This window comes from Monodon monoceros, unplaced genomic scaffold (assembly GCF_005190385.1).
Source record: "Monodon monoceros isolate NGI ecotype Baffin Bay Population unplaced genomic scaffold, NGI_Narwhal_1 Super_Scaffold_2, whole genome shotgun sequence".
NCBI classification, from domain to species: Eukaryota; Metazoa; Chordata; class Mammalia; order Artiodactyla; family Monodontidae; genus Monodon; species Monodon monoceros.
In genome coordinates, this window is record NW_021703776.1 from 71377013 (window position 1) to 71399255 (window position 22243).

Below are 22243 nucleotides of genomic sequence, written 5' to 3' on the forward strand. Positions count from 1 at the left end.
TGACAAAAGACAGAGATGCAGCCTGCAAAAGTAAAAGAAATGGCTGAATAAAAATATTGTCACAAGGGAAAAAGAGAAATATGTTACAAAATTTTATTCCTGGGTTAGGGAATACTGTACTTGGTGAGAGAAGCCAGAAGGAGTGAATGAATTAATGGTATTTGCTAGATAGAAGAAAGTGCCAAGTAAAATGAATATAGAATACTTGTAAAGTGTCCCCAATGGAGAGATAGAGTACTAGATATAAGGGACAGTTGGCATTGCTAAAACACATGAGTGGCATGTCCCAGAGTAAGAAAGGCAGTGCTAGGCATAATGGCATCTAGTGTAGAGAGCACGGACAGCAGCTTTTCTGCAGAGCAATGTTGTTCGTGGCTAGTAGTGATCTGCGGAAAATGTAAGTGAACAGTTTTGACGGAGCAGCATGTGAAAGGGAATAAACTAACCAGGATATCTGGCTGCAGCGCAACTGACTAAGGGAAAATTCTATGGGTACAAAATCAAGCTGTAATCTCTTTGGAAACCAGGCAGTAAGTCTGAGAAAAAAATTCTGAGATTGAAGTGAGTAGTACAGCATTTCAATTCAATAGATTTGTATGGCAATCTTCCATTTGTGTTAGGAAAAAAAAGTGTTGTAGAATGCTAATGAATTAGTTACAGAAACTTACAGTGTGCAAAACTTTGTCAATTGTTCATTTCATTTGTTTAAACTATTTTTCTCCAATTGATATGGCTGTAAATGGAAAGAGCATTTCCTGAATGGGCTCCATGCACAGAGCACGTGTGAAGGACTTAGTGGACTTAGTGGGGAGAGAGAGGTGCAGTGGAGGTGATTCTGATTGTGGGGAACAAGGTTCTAGTTTAAATAGAGCTTATAAACTCAAAGCACAGACCACTGAAAATGCACCACATTGAATATATGTGTAGTGGTCCAACATAAATAGATTTCTCAATGTTAACAGAAACATGTCAGAGGATTGCTTTGCAAATGTTAAATGCCACATCAAGGTCAATATTGCCAAGAAAATCCATGAATGCTGTTTTAAAGTGTCATTATAAAGCAAAGAAAGTAAAGTAGCTCTGGGTGTTATTAATAATAGCCCTAGGATTTGGATTCCATGGACAAGAAACATGAGATTTTTCCCAAAGGATAATTATTTTAGGAATCTCATTTTTGTCTGAAACTCACCTGTGTATATTGACCATCAAACCTTGATACAAGGCTTATCTTTTAAAATGGCTGTTCCTAGGCGGTACTGAATGTTTGAAATACAATATCTTTGCTGGATCTGTTTGTGATTTAACATTCTTACAATATATCTTATTACAGAGGCTATTATTTTCATAAATCCTGTAAAACAATGAATAAATATTTGCAGGGAAGGTTTAATAGATGACATCAAAATGACTCAACACAGAGTATTTATAAAAAGTATGGCAAGATGCATATGGAAGAGGCTCTCAGAAGTGCTGACAATACTACTGAAGCAGATTACCTTAAAAGAAAACACATATGGTTCCATTTTGTGCTTTCTTGCTCAACTAAATGTTTAGAGGCACAAGCTTGCAACCTGCTGAGTGAATCCTATTTTATCCATATGTGGATTATAGAACTAAAGAGGAGACAGTTAAGATTATTATTCAGTTACTTTTTCACATTTCAAGATGAAAAAGATGAGCAAATGTATGGGTTTCCCCTTTCCTTTTACAGGTTCAGACCCCAGAATTAATTTCTTTTCCTACAATGAACTACCTACTGATACTCCTGCTTCCCAAACTTGGTGACTTTCAGGCCTCTAAAATTCAACATCATTTTGTTTTACTATAGGACATCTCTAAATTGGGAAGAATATTTTGTGTAAAGACAAAAGCAAGGATAGCCAATTATCACTTCACTCTCCATCTACAATTTCCCCCATCAGTATACCCTAATTTTGTCCATTCTAAAACAAATAACTCAACCCCACTCCTCACCCCAGTTACTGTCCTTTCTTCTCTCCTTCACAGTCAAAAATTTTGAGTGTATTATCTACCCTCACTCTATTGACTTCCCTACCCAAACTTTCCTTAAAACACTCCAATCTGACTTCCCTCCAAAACTGTTTTGAAAACTAACTTTGGCTTAGTCATCAATGACTTTTATGTTAAGTTTCTGTCCTCTCAATTTCTTGATCTCTCAATTTGACTCAATACTATTGATTATTCCTTTCTTCTTGATAGCTTCCATGACGTCATAATTTCTGTTTGTTTTACTTAAAACAAAGTAAGGCGTCTCCTTTGGCTCACCATTCAGAATTTAAATGTTCAGATTTCTCAGAGATCTGTCCTAGACTCTGTTATCTGCTCACCCATGCTTTTCAAAGGTAACCTGATATGCTACTCTGGCTGCAGTTTTCATCTGTAGTGACACATCTCTAGCCTAGGCTTCTTCCCTGAGCTACAGGTCAGTATAGCCTCTACCTACTGGTATCTCTACCTCCATGTCTCAAAAGAAACTCTAGGTGGAACAGGTCTAAAGTAACCCACACATCATGGCCCACCTCCTCCATCCCAGTGTATGGCATCTTCCTCCTTTCAGTTGTGCAAACCAGAAACATGGAAGTAAGCCTTGACTCCTCCTGTCTCCACATCCATAACCGAAAAATCTTCAAGATTTGTCAACTTCATCTTCTGTATCTCTAGAATCCAACCATTTCTCTCCAGGTTCACTACTGCTGCTCAATCCAGGTGTTTCACCCATTATAGCTCAAAAACATCTCTTGAATTCCACCTTCCCTTCTCAACACTCATCTTTTGTCATTAACTTGAACTTCTGGGATAACAAGATTCATTGCCACCAATTTTTCTCCAGGTCAAACAACCTTCTACAATGCTGTCAGAGTTATTTTCTTCAATTAAAAGATAAGAAAACTATTGCCTAGTTAAGATATTTGTTTGATCCCTGTTACCAAGAGGAAAAATTCAAATTCTATAACTTAGCTGTGACTTCCATAATTTATTCCCAACCTCTGTCCAGTCTCATTTCAGAATATTACCCAACTTCATCAACTCTAATTGCAAGCCAGAGTGAAGTTCTCTGTCACTTTTCTTGGGGCCTGCCTACTCCTTTTATGATTCTTCTGGCTTTTATACTTGATGATTTCTCAGTCTTGTACACTCACTTTTTATTCTTCCAGATACAAGTCGAATATTACCTGAAGCTGCCTTTGCCTCCGGTAGAGTTCTTTGTTCGCCTTTTGTGCCTCTGTATCTCTTGATCCATCTATCTGCTTTAGTATGAACTGAACTATATTTTCAATTCTCTATTTACATGTATATCCTCCCAAAAGACTATGAGCTTCATGATGGCAAGGATTGTCTCAGTCACCTTTAGGTGCTTATCACACATAATAGGTACTCAACAAAGTTTTAAACTGAAGTATTAGAATATTTATAAAATCATGACATAAATAAAAGTATAAGAGCACAAATTTAAATAGGAATATTGTGATACATATATTTGAGACCTCACTAAATTAAAAGCAAGGCCACAAGGTAGGAAATTATAAATAAATTTGATGTCAAAACCAACACCACAGAGGAAAAACAGGTTTTGGGGGGCTGACCAGCTTTAGACACTGAGTTAGCACAAAGGATGACTTAAGTCTAGTATATTACGAGTTACTCAGAGGTTTTTTTAAAAAAAAGACATAAAGAGGAAAGCTAGTATATGTACATATTTGTTAAGGCATATTCTAGTGGGAAATTTTGAGGGGTGGCCACTTTTGGAAGTTCAGAACTGTACCCTTCTAAGCCCTTACCGCTTTACCTGGTTTCAAGTGTCTAGTCAGGTGCTTCAACTGCTTCACATCTCTAAGGTCCAGATCACAGAATCTGTAGTGTCCTTTCATTTTTTAATACCCTATGGGTCTCCAATACTTCCTCCAGAGCCCCAGTGCTTCCTTCAGGCATATTACTGCTTGTATATCTATTAATGCTCTATGTTTTTTTCTCATTTCTTAACATTTTTGCACATGCTTTTCCTCTGCCTAAAACTCTTCCTCTCTCTTATGTCTGAAGTGTCAATTTAGCTTCCTAGAAACTTTCCATGATTTTAAAAATTGATACCCCTTTATGTATGACCAGAGCCCTGATATGTCTTCACATCATAGTATGTATTACATTACTGGGTAATTACCTATTTACCTATCATTTCCTAGACTACAAGTGGAAGGATAAGTACTATATATCTTAATTGTAGTTGTCTGCCCAATGCCCAGAACTGTCCCTGACACCTAGGAGCTCAATAAATGTGTGTTGAATGATTACTTAGGGTCCCTCAGAGAACATTTCTGTCCATAACACCATGTTATATTAGGGACCTGTCACTTCCTGCTTCTTGTGCTAAGCAGAAAGAGGCCAGACACAATTTCGTTTGTTCACTCCGTTTGATTATTAGGGCTGTTCTCTTGCAAAATCAGACATCTCAGTCATGGCATGTTACATACTTGGATCATGCTGAAGTTACTGATCCTGCGCTTGCCTTTGACATCACAATTCCCAGATTTTTGACCTGTCAAAATCATAGATATCACAGGTTTCCTGGCCTCTGCTTTGATTTTATGGTTGCTGGCTTGTCAGCTTGCTGCCAAGAACTGAGAGTCCACATTGTTTAGTTGCCTCTTTGACCTGGGGTCATCTGGACCCTTGCCTAATCCCTCATTTACAGCAATCTCAGAAACTTGTATTCCCAGTTTCATGATCTCAGACTCAAGCCGCAGTCCCTAGCCTGACTAAACCCCGCCTAAGTCCTCTTGCAAAAATGACTCGAAAAACTGGTACCTATATATAATTATGAAAATCTGAAGAATATTGAGAGCTGAAGGATGGCTTAAAATAAACATCTAATGTAAAAAAGTGTTAATAAGATGTTTACCAGTCCTTCATTAACATGCAAAATGGAACTAGAGCAAATTAATATTTTGTTTCTATACATACGAACTTATGAGAGATAAAAATAACATTTATGCCAGAATTATGTGGGTGTTACAAAGGAAAATATTACTATTTTAACAATGAATGTTTTATTATTGTTATTAGTAGTAGTAGATTATATTGTTTTATTTGGTTTGTTATGAGGCTGTGGCTGGGATATGTGATGCACAAATGAAAGTGTATGTCCAGTGCAAAGGATGGTAGGTATTTTGCCCTGAGATTATGCACCCAAGTTTGTGAACCCAAGCTGAACTTGCTAAAAGACCTGCAAGCTGGCAAAGCAATGGCAAAATGTATCTGAATCCAAGCATAATCATGGTGAATAAAACGGTATCATTCAGGTTCAGAACAGAAACTGAGGGAAAGGCCCTACAACCAACAACAGAGAAAATTTCTCAGGTGATGCCCACTGAGGGAATTTCTAATCCCATAGGGAAAGGAATGGGAGTTTGTGCATTGGTCTTGTGAGGAGAGCTCTAAGAGGATAAAACAGACAATATGTATAAGACTGGAGGGGAGTGCACACATTTGGTATTTCACGATAGGGGCAGTGAGAGAAAATGAATTGTTTGCGTAGATCCTTTTGCCTTAGGATTGCAATTGCCTGTAACAATATTACAAAGGCTGGCTCCTTTGGTTCAAGAAAAACAAATATGGAAAAAAAAAAAGCTTTTTTGCATGTCTATTTTCCTGAAAAGGATTTCTAGCATTATTTTTTTCTTTATATTCTCTAACCTTAGGTGACACTGACTCCTGGGGGACTGGTCTGGGCTGTCTTCCACTTACGTTTAGTTTATATATTTATTTTTGCCATGGAGAACTTTAGGGCCGTGTCAAAAAAATGCTTGCTCCTACCCCCAGAGTCAGCAAGAAAATGAATCAGGTTTTTAAAAAAATTTCCAGTTAAATATCACCTCTTTATATTCTATCCCTCCATTTATTTCCCAAACTTCGATAGAAAATAAATGAATGAATGAATATATCATTCACACATACATACATACGTACATACAATTAGGTTCCCTTAAGTGAATCGCCTCTCTGTGGTGAACTCCTTCCGGAAATACTCTATGGACTTCTGAGGACTAATCATCCCCCAGATTACAAACACGTACAATCTCCCCACCTCAAGACACACACACACATACATACATATACACCCTGCTTCCCTAATTATTATTTTTTTCACAATTCTTTAGTCAGGGGTCTTTATGTAATTTTTAATCATTGTATTTGGGTTCACTTTTATCAGTGAGCCAAATAAATATTCCTATTAAATTCTTCAAGATCTCTACTACCAAATACATTTAAAAATTCAGTAGAACACTACAGCATCTTTTTATGAATATGCATGTATAATAGAACACCTATAGCTACTTTTGTAAAACACATATCTAAGCATATAGACACCCACACCAACATAGAAAAAGCAGAGATAATTAGCATGTTATTTATTTAGAAAAACTCCTACAAAATGTACAAAGTTAGAGACTTCAGAAGTAATAATCACATTTGAAATTACTTAAGTTTATGATGAATTAATACAAGCTCAAGACCAAGTTTCTGCAGCTGTAATCAACAAACTATTGAGAATATAACACTCTTTCCAGAGTCAACATAGGTATTCCTAGTGAATCAGAGAATTGAGGCTCTTTCAGGGAAGTAATATGTAGAAGTTGAAGGAGGAGCCATAAACACTATAATCCAGAAAAAATTGAATATATAATAATTGAAGAGTAACTACAGTCTATATAATGAGTATATAACTTGACACACTGACAATACCTTCCTTTCAAGTATTAAATCTACTTAATCTATGATAAAAATAAATGAGTTATTGTACGTCTATTTATCCTGCCAATGGAAAAGTTGTACAAGAATTGAGAGGGTTAATGAAAAATTAATAATAAAAAAAGAAGGGCAAAAGATGATACAAGTAGTGTGTTGGATGAGATATAGGGTCACAGACATTTATAGAGTCAAGAGAGGAGAAAATTGAAGGGGATTTGATCACAGTCTATAAATACCTTACAAGTACTATCTGTATAAATGAAAGAATGTGATAATTCAAAGCATCAGAAGACGGAAGGACAAGGAGCACTGATCTGGAACTAAAGAAAAAATGTCTCAGCCTTATATTAAGAAATACTTTGCAACAGTAGGAGGACTTTGCATTAGAAATAAAAATCAAGGACAATACATAAAGTTTAGAAAAGGCCTGAAAATGATGTACCTATAAGTACAGAGAATAAATCAGAAATGACAAAGGGAAGAATGGAAAACAGTGACACTCACAGGATCAGAAGATGCACTTGTTCAGGATGTGTGAAATGTTAGCTGCCAATCTTTCTGTTAAATAAGATTCTCTAAGTCTCATCCTAAGAAACTATACCAAAACTTGAAAACGTTTAAATAAATGAAAAAATTTAGCCTATATTATAACCAACTATTCTACTATACTCTGACACCCAGTAATTTCCAGCTGTTGCCTATGTTCTTGCATTTGATAAAGAGCAATGCAGTTAAGTGATGATAGCTGGAGTTTATGATTGTAGATTTACCTAGATTTTTTGACCCACACAGAGATCTATACATAGCATACTCTTTATAATTGCTTTAATTATACAGGTTCAGACCCTCTCCTAAAGAAAATGTTAAATAATAACTAATTAAATAATAAAGAGATCACTGAAAACAAACATATTTCTTTCTATACATAATACTTTTCCACCCGAGAAAAAGGAAAACCCAATAAAAATTACATATTTCCTTTTCTTAAAAAGGACTAAACATTAATTCTCTGATTAAATAATGAAAAATTCATTGTTTGTTGATTTCAGACTGCTTTCAATCATTTGGGTTTTTTCATTGCTCAAACTTCAGATTTTACCTGCTTCTTCTATCCTTTCCTCTTACGAGTGAACCTCCTACTGCCTTATCTAAAGCTCCAAAGTTTTTCAGTTTTAAGAGAGATGCTTCCAAGAGTAACAAGAGGTTTGCTGCTCCCTTGGCAAAGGGTGTAGTCAAAGATGAATAAAGGGATTATTGAGAATAAAGAAGCGCTTAGCTGGCATTAAATGAAAGGAATTTGCTGTGGACCAAATTCATTAATTCACCCACTTTAAAACAAACAGACAAAAAAGAAAATTAAAGATTTTCTAATCATCTTCTATGTATCAGGAGCTGAACTAAGTAGATTTAAGAGTATGAGAAATTTCTAGCTAAAGATGATTTTGATCCAATCCAGCTATTTGGCCTGGTTCGTTTTCACTTCCCTAGTTTCCTGTACGTATAACTTTGCAATGCTCAATGCTTTGCAGGTGGAGAAAGTGGAGACTGGTTATCTAGGAGTTTTTGATAGGGCAATCTCTAGGATGCTAGTGTTTATACTGTTAATAAGGTTGACTACGTTTAAAGGCTGGGTAGAAAAGTAATGCAACCAGAAAGAGATGATGTCCTTAGAGAACACAATATTTAATAAGAGCACATGATAAGGAAAAAGTAGATTCAGAAGAAATTAAAAATTAGAGAAGGTGGAAATCAGAGCTGATAGTCAGAAAGAAGATTTCAGAAATTCCAAATTATAGAATTTAGAATCTGAAATCAGAATTGAGTGGTCATTGGGTTACTATTATGGAATGGAGATGCAGGTGACTGTCAGCAAGGAACCCAGAAGTTCTTAATTGGTGAAATAAAGGATTTCAGTAAATGATACATTAGAGTTATGTAGATGTTTTTATGTACATTAGGAGTTATAAACAAAACAGAAAATATCTTCATAATTTAGGTGTTCAAGTAAACTCATTTGACTTTTATGTTAAGAACATTAAAGGTCAAGTTCGCCAAATTAAATGTAATTTATTCTTCTATCAAATATTCTTTTGTAGCACACGATTAGAACTATTAGAACATCACTTGATTATTGAATTTCACTGTCTTAGGCTTAACATCAAAACATGTAGCAAATGTTTAAAAATGAGTAAAACAGCTAGACTCTAAAAAACACATGCAAAATATGTAATATTACTATATTAACTCTATAACTTCTCCTTTTGGCTCCTAGGCTCCTACTTATATATGAATACTACACATATACATATATACAGCTTTGATGACTGATGAAATAGCATAATTTCAAATTATTTCCCTCTCCCTCCCTTCTTCCTTCTTCTCTCCTCTCTCTCTCTCTCTCAATCATCAAATTCGAAATGTTACTTAACAAGTTTAAATTAATTATGTGTCCCATACTGAAGACTGGCCTATAATATTATATCTTAAATCACATATTTTTGTAAGACTTGAGTGCCTAATAGAATTCTTGCAAAACCTATCAAAGTGTTTCAGAACATACGAAATATATCAATTGGACAGAAACAGTTCTTCATTATGCTTTACACACAATTTTGCTCAACTGCTTATTTTAATTAGAGCAGAACTCTAGCTTCTGCTCATTGGTTTAGCATAAGCAATAAAATGAAGTTTATTTAATTTTCTAAAATAAGTAAAGCAGAGTAAAGTTAATTAAAAGTTAATTACAGAATAATGAATCATCTACCCTTGCTGTGCTAGTGTTGCCCAGATGATTAGATGCTGTCCTTCCTGAATACACTTCCATTCCCATAAGCTGGGTATTCCCTTCATTCCATGTTTTTCATTTGTGTCCTTTAAAAGTTTATGCTGCCTTTTTCTGAAGGTGTCTTTTTCAGGAAATACACACGTACATAGATGTACCTACACACACCTTCCTAGTTTCTCTCCTTTTATATGCTTTCCTCAGGCATAATTTTCATTTAGACTTCTGATTGCCTTTTAAATTTGACAGAATATACCTATAAAATTCGTTAGTAATTGTTTCATTTCCCAGCATGGCATGTGTAGTTAACCTTGAAAGACAGATTGGACGTTAACTGTAGTGAACCCAACCTTTGCCAGTATCACAAAGGTCATGGATCTGTTCTCCCTGGTCCTGTGTCTTCAAGTAGAAGGTTTTGTACATATTGGAATTAGAATGCTTTTATTGCTCATTAATTCATCATTAAAATGATGTTAACTAATCATTCTCTATAAGGCTCTGGCGTACAGATTTTCTGGCATGAACTGCTACAGCTGGCTCCCAGCCACTTACACCTTCCTGAAAACAACAGCATTCATGTTTTTGGTAGACTTAAATCTTTTTGTCAAATTTTATTGTAAGTAGTATGTCTTATAAACTTTCACTGGGAATATAATGTGGCTTATACTGAGAGTATCTTAATTTTTATGAATGGATATATATATGGAAACACTTGAATTTCAATTTTGTAGCAGGCTTCTCATAGTATAAGAAATAATGTGCAATGAATATTATGTATACACCTCAATCATGTGTCTTGCATCTTGACATAAATATGAAGGCATTGTAACAAATACTGTTACTTAAAATAGGGAAAGAAGTGAATCAGTGTAACTTGGGATATTTACATTGATTCAATACATTCACCTTAGATATTTTTACTCCTTGACTATGTGTCCAGTCTATGTAAGCAGCTATTAGTTTTGCAAAATCATATGAGATTCAATGGTACAAATGTGATATGAACTAACTACAAACAACTGAATTCCTGAATCCTTCTTTAAAAGTATACAGATCTTCCTTGACTTACAATGAAGTTACATCCCAATAAACCCACCCTAATTCGAAAATACTGTGAAGTCCCAAATGCATTTAATACACCCAACCTACCAAACATCATAGCTTAGCTTAGCCTACCTTTAACATGCTCAGAACAAGTAAGTTAGCCTACAGTTGGGCAAAATCACCTAACAATGCCTATTTTATAATAAAGTTTGAATATCTTGTATCATACCACATTCCACTAGCCCGAGAAAAGATTCAAATTCAAAATCTGAAAAACTGTTTCTACTGATTTTGTATTGCTTTCACACCATCAAGTCAAAAAATCATAAGTCGAACCATGGTTAACTCGGGGACCATCTGTATTCTATATTCTACATCCATAATTTTTCAACCTTCTGCTAAAGGATACATGTAGAGGCATTTATGTTCCCACATGTTGTTAATCAGATGTTAAATAAGAAGAAAATAGATGGAAAAGACCTGAAAATAAAATTTTGAAAGGATCTTTTACACAGGGACTATGAGGAGTTGGAAGAGAGGGTGCAATCATGTTTTCACAACTTCTTACTTGCTGCCGTGCATTTATCTTCACTATTCTAACACTTTCCCTCATTCTTCTTTTCAGATTTTTTTCCTGCCTTTATATGTTAGTTATGTGTGCAACTTCTTCACTATTATATTCTAATTTTCTGGTTCTCAATTTTCCAAACTTTAATATGATGAGAATAATGGTTCAAAAAAAGAAAACCTTTCAGTTCAGAAATGCTGACTTCTCTTTCAACTATCATTTTTAAATGTTAATTCAAAACTTCATATTCAACTCCATCTTGTAAACACGGATCTTGGCTGTTCTTTCCATTTGCTTATGAAAAATATGTCATATTAGGAAAGTGCCATTTTGTGAGGGGGGTTGTTCACTATTTTTTTCTTGGCATTACAATTTTTATGGTAATGTTATTTTGATCCATTTGATTCAGATACTTCTCTTTAATAATGTCTGAAATTCTTGGTAGAGAAAAAATAAAAGAATTCAACCCATACCATAAAGTGAATTATGGGTAGTTTACTATAACTGTGCAGAAATAAATTATACGTAATGATGGAAATTCCCTCTTCTAGCTTTTTGGTTACAAAGAGAGATGGTCAAACGGATGCCAAAATGTGCCAAGTTTTTATAAACGGCTTCATATTATCTTCATTCCTGGGGAGAGTTAGGTCTCAAAATGTTCCACTCTCCACAGAGACAAGTTTGTGATTAAAGACTCCAATCTTAACAATCAGAAAGCATTTCTATAAGAACACGATAGAAAAAACTGTATGGATTTCAAAGCATTCTACATATATAAGGATCTATTGTTTTTGTATTATTTTTACCTCCTATCATTACTACCAATTTATACATATATTTAGAGTTCAACTTTTATTGTTATGTAATTGCTCCAGTTAATACATAAACAAACACCCAGTTGTTATGTCAAGAAAATCCAATTAATTTATAAATTTTATACAAAATATGACTGGCAGGTAGTGACATCATAAAACGTTTAACTTCTCTGCATTGAACCATATGAGTCATCTATTTGGACCATAATAGAGTATATATGTATGTTTGAAAGAATTTTTTATATGCTTAACCAGTTACTTTTAATGTTTTTGAATTCTTATTTATTGAATCAAAAGTTTAAACATTATAAGAAGTGTAAAATTGGCAGCACCATGTGTGGAAACTATGAGAAACCATAGATGAAATAATAACGCAACACGGGCTTATATAAATAATGGGACAGAGTGTGTTTCAAAAATCCACGTGTTAAATAAAATGTGTTATTATATTAATAATAATTAAGATGTCCCAGAACAGCTAGTTTATACAAATTATTAATCATATAAAGTGAGAAAAAACAGTAAATAAGTAACTAAACTCTAAGCCAGCTAGTACAGTAGGGCAGAATGTGCTTCTTTCATGTATATGTAATATAAATGAATAACGGGAAAGCAATGGACATAATATGTTTGTTAACATTTTTACTCTGCTTCACTGAAACTTTCTGCTCAATATGCTATAAGAAAACAAAAATTATGCAAAATTAGTCTCAAATGTCTTTAACTCTGCCAACTAAATTAACCTCTGAAGGAAAATATATATGCATAAACCATTGCCAATCTGTGAAAGTTGTTTAGGGACTTGTGCAACACAGTAACACACTGAACAGATTGACAATGCAGTCCTTCTCCAACATGGTATTGGGTTGGCCAAAAAGTTCGTTCGGGTTTTTCCATGTCTTACGGAAAACCTGAACGAACTTTTTGGCCAACCCAATACTTGCAGAAAGAAAAAACTTGCTGGATTCGTTACCTAGTATTGACATTATGGCTTCTAGAACCCAAATAAGAATCTGTGCTGCCTGTTTCAGGCATGATGATCTCCAGTTCTGTTTGAGATAAGAGGGGCATGGCATTAGCACTTCTAAAAGGGAGATGGAAAACCAACGACTCAATTTTAAGAACAGCACGTTGCTACACGTTGGTATATCTTCTGATGGGAAAGGAAAATCAAAAGGAGTCAGTATTGCTAAGAGAGCTCTCTAAAATGGAGCTGGGAGGCCAATGATGAAGTGTAACTTATGCATGTCTCAGCCTGGATGGGATCTGACCTTTTCACTACTTATTGCACTTAAAGAGAGTATCCAGAACATCTGCCAGAAACTCAAGATACTTATGGAACACTTAATCTAAAATAACTCACGATAACCATCCCTTAAGACAAATATTTCTTTTCTTGTGTCACAGCACAACTTCATGGCTTTTGCCTTTTTAAGCCCCTGACTCCTTCTCCCCAGAACACTCTTTCTAGGGAAGAACAAACCTGTCTTCCAGATTCTAATTCTTAAGACTCCAAATAAACAATTTTATTACTTGAAGACTTCTGAATTATTTTTTGGTTAACGTTACAGACAGGAGGTTTTTTTTCTAACCTCTTTTATTGATGTATCCCCCCGTCCTAGAACATTGCCTCATACTTACAGGCATTCAGTAAAACATTTCTGAATGAATGAATGTGAATCATTAAGATATCTCACTGAAGGAGAGAGGAGAAATACTTTCTCCTAAAAGAATAAGCATGAACGTAAAATGTACCTCTTTCTAACTATTTTGGTCTGAGTACTGCAGCTTGCAGCAAGCTAAGCCAAACTCCTAGGTCATTTCTTTTTATTTCTCTGTATACTTTTTAAAACTTTAAGTATAATTGATTTACAATATTGTGTTAGTTTTAGGTATACAGCACAGTGATTCAGTTTTTTGCAGACTGTATTCCATTATAAGTTATTATAAGATATTGGGTATAATTTCCTGTGCTATACAGTAAATCCTTGTTGCTTATCTATTTTATGTACAGTCGTCTGTATCTGTTAATTCCATACCCCTAATTTTTCCCTCCCCTCTCTCTCTCCCCTTTGGTAACCATATGTTTGTTTTCTATGTCTGAGTCTGATTCTGTTTTGTATATAGATTCATTTGTATTATTTTTCAAAGTCCACATATAAGTGATATCATATAGTATTTGTCTTTTTCTGCCTGACTTATCTCACTAAGCATAATATTCTCTAGATTCATCCACGTTGATGCAAATGGAAATATTTCATTCTTTTTGTGGCTGAGTAATATTCCAGTCATAAAATCGTCTGTTGCTGGGCACTTAGGTTGCCCCCATGTCTTGGCTATTGTAAACAGTGCTGCTACGAACACTGGGGTGCATGTATATTTTTGAGTTAGTGTCTTCGTTTTTTCCAGATATATACCCAGGAGTAGAACTGCAGTATCATATGGTAGTTCTATTTTCAGTTTTCTAAGGAACCTCCAAACTGTTTTTCATAGTGGCTGCACCAATTTTACACTCCCACCAACAGTGTAGGAGGGTTCCCTTTTCTCCACACCGCCTCTAGCATTTATTATTTGTAGACATTTTGATAATGGCCATTCTGACCAGTGAGAGGTGATATCTCATTGTGGATCTTATTTGCATTTCTCTAATAATCAGTTGATGTTGAGCATCTTTTCATGTGCCTGTTAGCCATCTGTATGTCTCCTTTAGAAAAATGTCTATTCAAGTCTTCTGCCCATTTTTTGATTGGATTACTTGTTTTTTTGATATTGAGCTGTGCGAGCTTTTTCTATAGTCTCGATATTAATCCCTCATCAGTTGCATCATTGCAAAAAGCTTCTCCCATTCTATAGGTTGTCTTTTCATTTTGCTGATGGTTTTCATTTGCTGTGCAAAAGCTTTAAAATTTAAATAGGTCCCATTTGTTTATTTTTGCTTTTATTAATTTTTCCTTGGGAGACTGATCTAAGAAAATATTGCTATGATTTACGTCAAAGAGTGTTTCACCTATGTTCTCTTCTAGGAGATTTATGGTTATATGGAACTACAAAAGACTGCAAATTGCCAAGGCAATCCTGAAAAAAAAGAACAAAGCTGGAGGTATAACCCACCCAGACTTCACTACAGTAATCAAAACATCATGGTATTGGTCCAAAAAACAGACACATTGCTCAATGGAACAGAATAGAGAGCCTGGGAAGAAACCCATTCACCTATGGTCAATTAATCTATGACAAAGGAGACATAGTACATGACAAAAAATATACTATGGAGAACAGACAGTCTCTTCAACAAGTGGTGCTGAGAAATCTGGACAGCTACATGTAAAACACTGAAATTAGAACATTCCCTCACACCATATACAAAAATAAACTCAAAATAGTTTAAAGATCTAATTGTAAGACATGACACCATGAAACTCCTAGGCCATTGGTGAGTATATCATTAACTCAGCCAGTTATGTTTTTCTCTATTTGCAGACCTGATCATTGCTTCTGCTACAGTTCCATCTATTCTCACATCAAAGACTACTCTGGTTGCCAACCAGAGTTTATCTCTCACTTTCGTAACATATAGACAAGGGAAAAGAACACCAGCAGGGAATATAATCCTTCCCCTTTATAAAATTTAACACTAGCTTGTGTTTACCTGGCTAGCCACATCTCACACCTCTCTTTCTATTCCCACACTGCTGGAACACTGCGGGGAAGAGAAGAAGCAGCCAATTTTAAGCTTAATTTTAATTAAAATGATTAACAAGCCCAAGAATTTCCAAAATAATACTTCAAGGTTTATGCTGACAGATCCATACTGAGGGCAATTAAAGTCGCATAGCCTTCCCTTGCCAAAAAACAAAATCTAGCCAAAGAAATTCTTAAACATTTCTTTTTTCATTCAACTATAAAATTATTTATTGGCTTTAGTTGACCCACAAAGAATATGATCAAATGTGGAAAAGACAGAGTTTACTAGTTTCACAAGCAACTATTCCAACTATCAAACTAGCAGGTTACATGAGTTGGAGATCTTAGCCCTGTTCCATATAACAGATAGACGTCCACATCAAAGATAAAGTCACTGCTCTTGAAACCTTTGGAAAAACTCAGCAGAAACCAAAAGGCAGAATGGCTTTGAGGTTAAATTAGACATCAGACTAAAAAAAAGTGAACCATATCATATGAAAATATATCACCTTCTTTTTGCAAATAGCGGATCAAAAATTACTAGATCAAAGAAATTAGACCTATATTTTTAAAAGAGAGACAAAGGACATATATTTCTATTTCTAAAACAGAATACATTCAAATAAAAAATAAATTTAATCTTTTTACCTTGCATTTTTATGTACCAAAATGCAGAATAACCCCCAATATTGAAAGTTACAGAATATAATCTAATTAAGTCTACACTTTCCATAATTCTTTCACTATGTCAAAAGTTTTTCTTTATTTGCGAGCCTTATGCAAAACAGTGAACTTCATATGTATACATAGAGCTGATTCACTTCGTTGTACAGCAGAAACACAACGTTGTAAAGCAACTATACTCCAATAAAAAAATTAATCCTGTGGAAATAAATGAATCAAACTGGCTTGCCATTTTAAAGACAGAAATGTCAGTCGTTTGAGAGGCCGTGTCAAATATTGGTTAAGAATATGGTCATTGGAGACATCTTCCCTGGGTATAAATCCTGCCTCTGCTGAGAGCTCTGTTGACCTTGGAAGAGTTACTTAACTTCTCTGTTCCTCAGTATACTCTCTCAAGTGAGGATAACAATAGTACCTAATTCATAGATTTGATTGAAAATTAAGCGAAATAACGCAAAGAAGGCTTGTTATGATATCTAGGAAATAATAACTGTTCAATAAATAAATTTCTGTTTTAGTCAGACTAGGGGAGAAAGGGACAGCGCTCAGCGAATCCTGGAAGTTGCTACAGATTACATTTCCTAACTAAAAGGAGAGGAGGGAGACCCTTGTTTCTATTAAAAGGACCCACAAGACATAAATACAGAGGTAATCTTAGGCCAACTATTAAATGTTAAGGACCCTAAATTGCCCAGGATCGTGGATGCTCTATGCCACGTACTCCTCCAAACTCTACAGGTCTATAAGGGTAATGGATTATGGAGTTGAAAGAACAGCATTTTAAAAATTATCCCTTAACCATTCCTTTATAGGTTTGTAATGTAACGAATCACCTTATCCAAAATTTAGCTCAGGTCAATTTCATATCATCTTTCTAAAACATATACTTTAATTCTATACTTACGAACAAGGTTTGCAACTAAAACTTTAAAATTGCCTTTGTTTTCTATATGTCTCAGCGTCATATGGATGTCAACTCAGTTATTACAATGACTTAATAGGAAGTTTTTATTTAAATCTTATATGCATAAAGGTTTAGAAGTCAACATCGTCTACATGAAGATTTTCTCTTTAGTTTTATCATGTAAATTTAATTATAGCATATACATGATAACTTGACACTAGTTAATCCAGTAAAGTCCATTTTGGTAGCACTCATATAACAGTTCAACAAATACCTCCAAATGTATAAATATTTATGTTCTTATAATTGTGGAAAAGTTAAAAATGCCCAAGTGGCTAAATTATTTTTCATTTAAGACATTTTTAGTTTTTAATTCAAATCGCATTCAAGACATTTTTAGTTTCCAATTTGATACCTCATACTTGGTTACAGATACAAACTTATTTATAGAGACTCAAAGCACACTGTATATTTATAGGTGTTTCTACATATTTAGAATGTATTTAATGAAGGTCAAGAATAAAACTGCAAATGAGGTTTATGGCATTGTTCTAAAGGTTCATTATTATCATTGTGTGGGAAAGTATAATTTTCTTAAGAGAAATGATGACATATACATAATAAAGTCCCTGTCCGTGTCATGACAGCTCAAGAGCATGCCATCGTTACCACCTATGTCACACTGCAGGTGTGCCTGCTATATGGGTGACAGCTACTGACTTCTCTGATCAACACATAATTATCTCTGAATAAAAATGCACGTTGAAGTTAGCTGGACATAATGGATTGAAGACCCAGGGCAAAATTATCTTTGTCATGGCACATAGCACCACCTGGGGGTAGGAGAGGGCTAGAGAGAAGTGTTGGCAATGATGCAACCTTGAGAAGCCTGCTGTGGTGTGGGTACTTCTGGGGTGTTCATGTTTATCCTGCTTGTCTTCTTTTGGACAGAAGAGGTCACTCGGTTAATGGTTAGGATGCTCCTGACAGAGAAAGTTTCCCGCTGATCAGCGATATTCTCCACTGATCTAACTGTATATCTCTCCCTCCACAACTAGTTTCCATTTGCAGAGTCCCCTTCCCCCATAAGATAATAAATATCATATCACAAGGATGGCAGTGCTCCTTCATGGAACACTGACTGTTTATTAGAGGCAAAAAAGTTTAAGGGAAATGCTAACAATGTTCATTAATGGCCCGCATCCAGGTTTAATGAGGCATGTCAATATGCGGACTGGGCAACATCAGTGGCATAATAGTGGTGGTAAATGGGAGTAATTGTATCCAATTGTACGGCACAGCTTCCAGGAATGAGCCCGAACTGCCAACTGACAATGACAGAGCAATTATGGGAAGGCAAGCGAGCTGTGTCAAATTAGCACTTGGTGAGAACTCATTTTTCAGAGATGTGCTTGCTCTACACCACCACAAGTGATAGCTACTTTATTGTGAGTGATAGGAAGACCAGCACTTAGACTGATGTTCTGATTTGTCAATAGCTGTATTTGAAAGCTTAGTGTCACAAATATATAGAGATATTCAGGGAGAGAGGCACACTGCTCATGATCCGAAGGATAAGAACGTTGCCGAGAAGGTCATCTGTCAGTGTGAGCTGTCAGAAAGAGATCACACTCTATGAAAAGGGAACATTCAGCCGACTTAAGTAATTATCTTTGACTGAGATTTGAAGATGTCTTCTTTTGTTGGCCTACATTGACTGCATAATTTATAATTTACTGCAATCAGCAAAGGGCCAGGAATTGTAACTAAGAAAATTCTTATTCTATTTCCCATAATTACTTTTTTCTCTCTCTCTTTTTTTTAACTCCTTTAGCACTTCAGAAGTGTAAAGTGGGAAACTGATGAAATTCATTTTTTCTATCTTTCTTAAATGACTCAGCCTCAAGTACATCAGAAACAATGTATTTACTTTTGACTGCTATTTCACAGAGCCATAGCTCTCTACCATCACACTATAAAAGGTATAAAACACCCCCTTTATCCTTGATGTATTTTTTTCTTGCTTTGTGGGATTACCAGTTAAAGAGGATAAAGTAGTAATTCAATTTTGTCTCTCTAGTGCAGAAAAATAAGAAAGAAAAAACAGATTTGGAGTACTGAGCACTGAAATTGTAATTCACATCCTCAGATTCTCATCAGTTTGACTGAGTTGTCAAAACCATAAAGAGATAACTGTTATGGCAAATATTTCAGAACAACTATATGGATTAACAGAATTTTCAATTCTTCTTGTCTTTCCCCCCACCCTGCCCTAGGACATATCACAGGATCAATGTCTGTAAAATAATTCCTTTGCCTTTAATAACCTTATGAAAAAAATATTTGGGGACCCATTATATCCTGGAGTGCAATAAGCCCCAAAATTTTATTTTTAATATATTTCTAGAAAAAGTAATTACTTAATTTTGTTAGCTAAAATAGGGATATGTAACAGTGTAGCTTTTGATTTATTTTATTCCCTGAATCCCTGAATTAAAAGAAGAACCTGTGAAGAAATATTAAACTTCTATTATTTGGCATCTTTATCAAATTCTTGCTGCTCTGTTTTTATTTTTTTCCTTATTGTGACCAATTGATTAATGAATTGTAACTAAAAATTACCAAGATTAGCCTGCCTTCTGGCAAAAACTGCTGTTTAATTCTAGGTGTATTGATTTACTGTAGAGATATTGACAAAAGAATTAATTTAAGTACTTTAAGTCAATATTACTTGAGTGGACACTTTACCTTTTAGGTATAAAGAAATACTCTTAGAATATTCTTCTATTAATATGGTGTAAAATTACTGTCACATAATAAACATTCATTTCTTCCCCTCTTAAAGTCTGCATAGGTTCATGCTGCTCTTTAGTTTTCCTCAAGACCCATCATGCACTCATATTTGAAATGAGTAATTGTGGGGTTTAGGATGTTTGCTAATGTATTTAATGTTTCCTCTAAACTTTAACTATTCTGCTAAAAAATATTTTGTTTTCCATAGTTTACCATTTACTACGTGAGATTATTTTAAATTATATACTTTGATGTTTCCGAAAGACTTTTTAATTATTTTTTTTAATATTTCAGAATTCTTTGGACCACTCAGTTTCTCATCATACAAAGCTGTTTAATTCACAATGCCTTTAGTAGAGGCCCATCATCTAGTCTATAGTGCCTGTGCCACTTAATAATGGAATAGTGCATCAAAGTGGCACTTAGGTCTCAAATTGTTATGTATGACTGTCAAAGCGGTAAGAAAAAAAGAATTAAAAAAGGAGTTGGGAGGGGTGGAAGAAAAACCCTTGATTTGTCTTTATACTGAAACGTGAATTTGTCAGCCAGGTTCTGAAATCACAACAGCATTGCATCCCCAGCGAGATGTTGAAATCTTGACAGGTACATATTTTTTTCAACTACAAACACTTCTATAATGAAAACTAAATATACAAATCTTATTTTTTTTAATTTTTTTTCTTTTTTTGCTCTTGACACACAGTTGTTGCCAATGGGATTTAATGTTCAGGTTCAAGTTGTCAAGAGAAATAACCAATAAGCAATCCAAAGAGCCACAATACAGATATGCAAAGGCAAAAAGCCTGGCTTCTGTGATATACTGAAAGGATTTGAGTGTATAATTAACCAAGTCCAAACCACTGGCACTTAATCTTCCTCCTAATGACAAGTAAAGCCCATTATAGCTCTCCGGGGGACAAACTGTAACTTGTTTAGTAGTCACCAAGGCTTTTGATCATCATTGTTCTTTTCACTTCATCATTTAAAGATGAGTTTGCTTTGGTCTGGCATTTTTCCATTTATCATTGCTTATTCTCAGAAAGAATAAAAGGGTAGTCCCCAATCCAGTAATGAAATTCTGTCATCCTAAGTATTTTTTTAAAATCTCCCTAAATATTCTTATAACCAGAACTATCTACTTTTGAGTCTGATTCAGAGTATAGCCTGTGTATATAATTTCTTTGGGTCTGTTTTGTGAACACTTTAAGTGCCCTGACAACCACTATTAATACCTACAATGATGCTCAGTGTGTGGTAATTATTTACCTGCTGGTAGCTTCACTATATTACCAAAAACCTTATGGGTATGCCTGGATGTTTTCTGTAGGAAGAAGGAAGGAGACCTGTAGTTGTAGCGCTATTTCCAAGAAATTATAAATTGCAACTGGTTGTCACCCACTGCTCTATATAAATCAGTCTTGCAGAATTGCATTCAACCATTTGCCTGGGGCAAGTGATATTTTTGACAGGTGAGTGGAATTTTGCAAGGCTAGATAATGCTCCACAAACCACATATGAATAACTGAAAACTACAACTCCCATCATGCCCTGCAACTGAACATTAAATAATCATGACCTCTTCAGAAGTTTGTTTGTTGTTAATTTTATTTTATTGTGGTAAGAATACTTAACATAGGAACTACTCTCTTAACAGATTTTTTAAGTGTATAATATAGCATTCTTATCTATAACACAATGTTGTACAGCAGAGCTCTAGAATCCTGGTAAACACCATTCAAATTTTTTTTTTTTTTTTTTTTGCCTCTTTGAGTTTGACTATTTTAAATACCTCATATAAGTGGAATCATGTAATATCTGTCCTTCTGTGACTGGCTTGTTTCACTTAGCATAATGTCCTTAGTTTCACCCTTGAGGTGGCATATTGCAGGATTTCTTTCTTTTTAAATGATGAATAATATTCGATTGCATGTATATACCACATTTTTTTATCCATTCAACCATGGATGAGCATTTAGGTTGATTCCATATCTTGGCTATTGTGAATAGTGCTGCAACAAACATGGGAGTGCTACTATCACTCTGAGATCAGGATTTCAATTCTTTTGTATAAATACCCAAAAGTGGGATTGCAGGATCATATGGTAGCTCCATTTTTAATTTTTTTGAGAAATCTCTGTACTGTTTTCCATAGTGTTGAACCATTTTGAAACCCTACCAATACTGTACAAGGTTCCAATTTTTCC

The 22243-nt window shown here is 34.8% G+C and overlaps 1 pseudogene; it reads left to right on the plus strand.

The window, feature by feature from the left end:
- The first annotated feature begins 315 nt into the window (after positions 1 to 315).
- LOC114901361 overlaps positions 316 to 22243 on the plus strand; it is a 44303-nt pseudogene continuing 22375 nt past the window's right edge.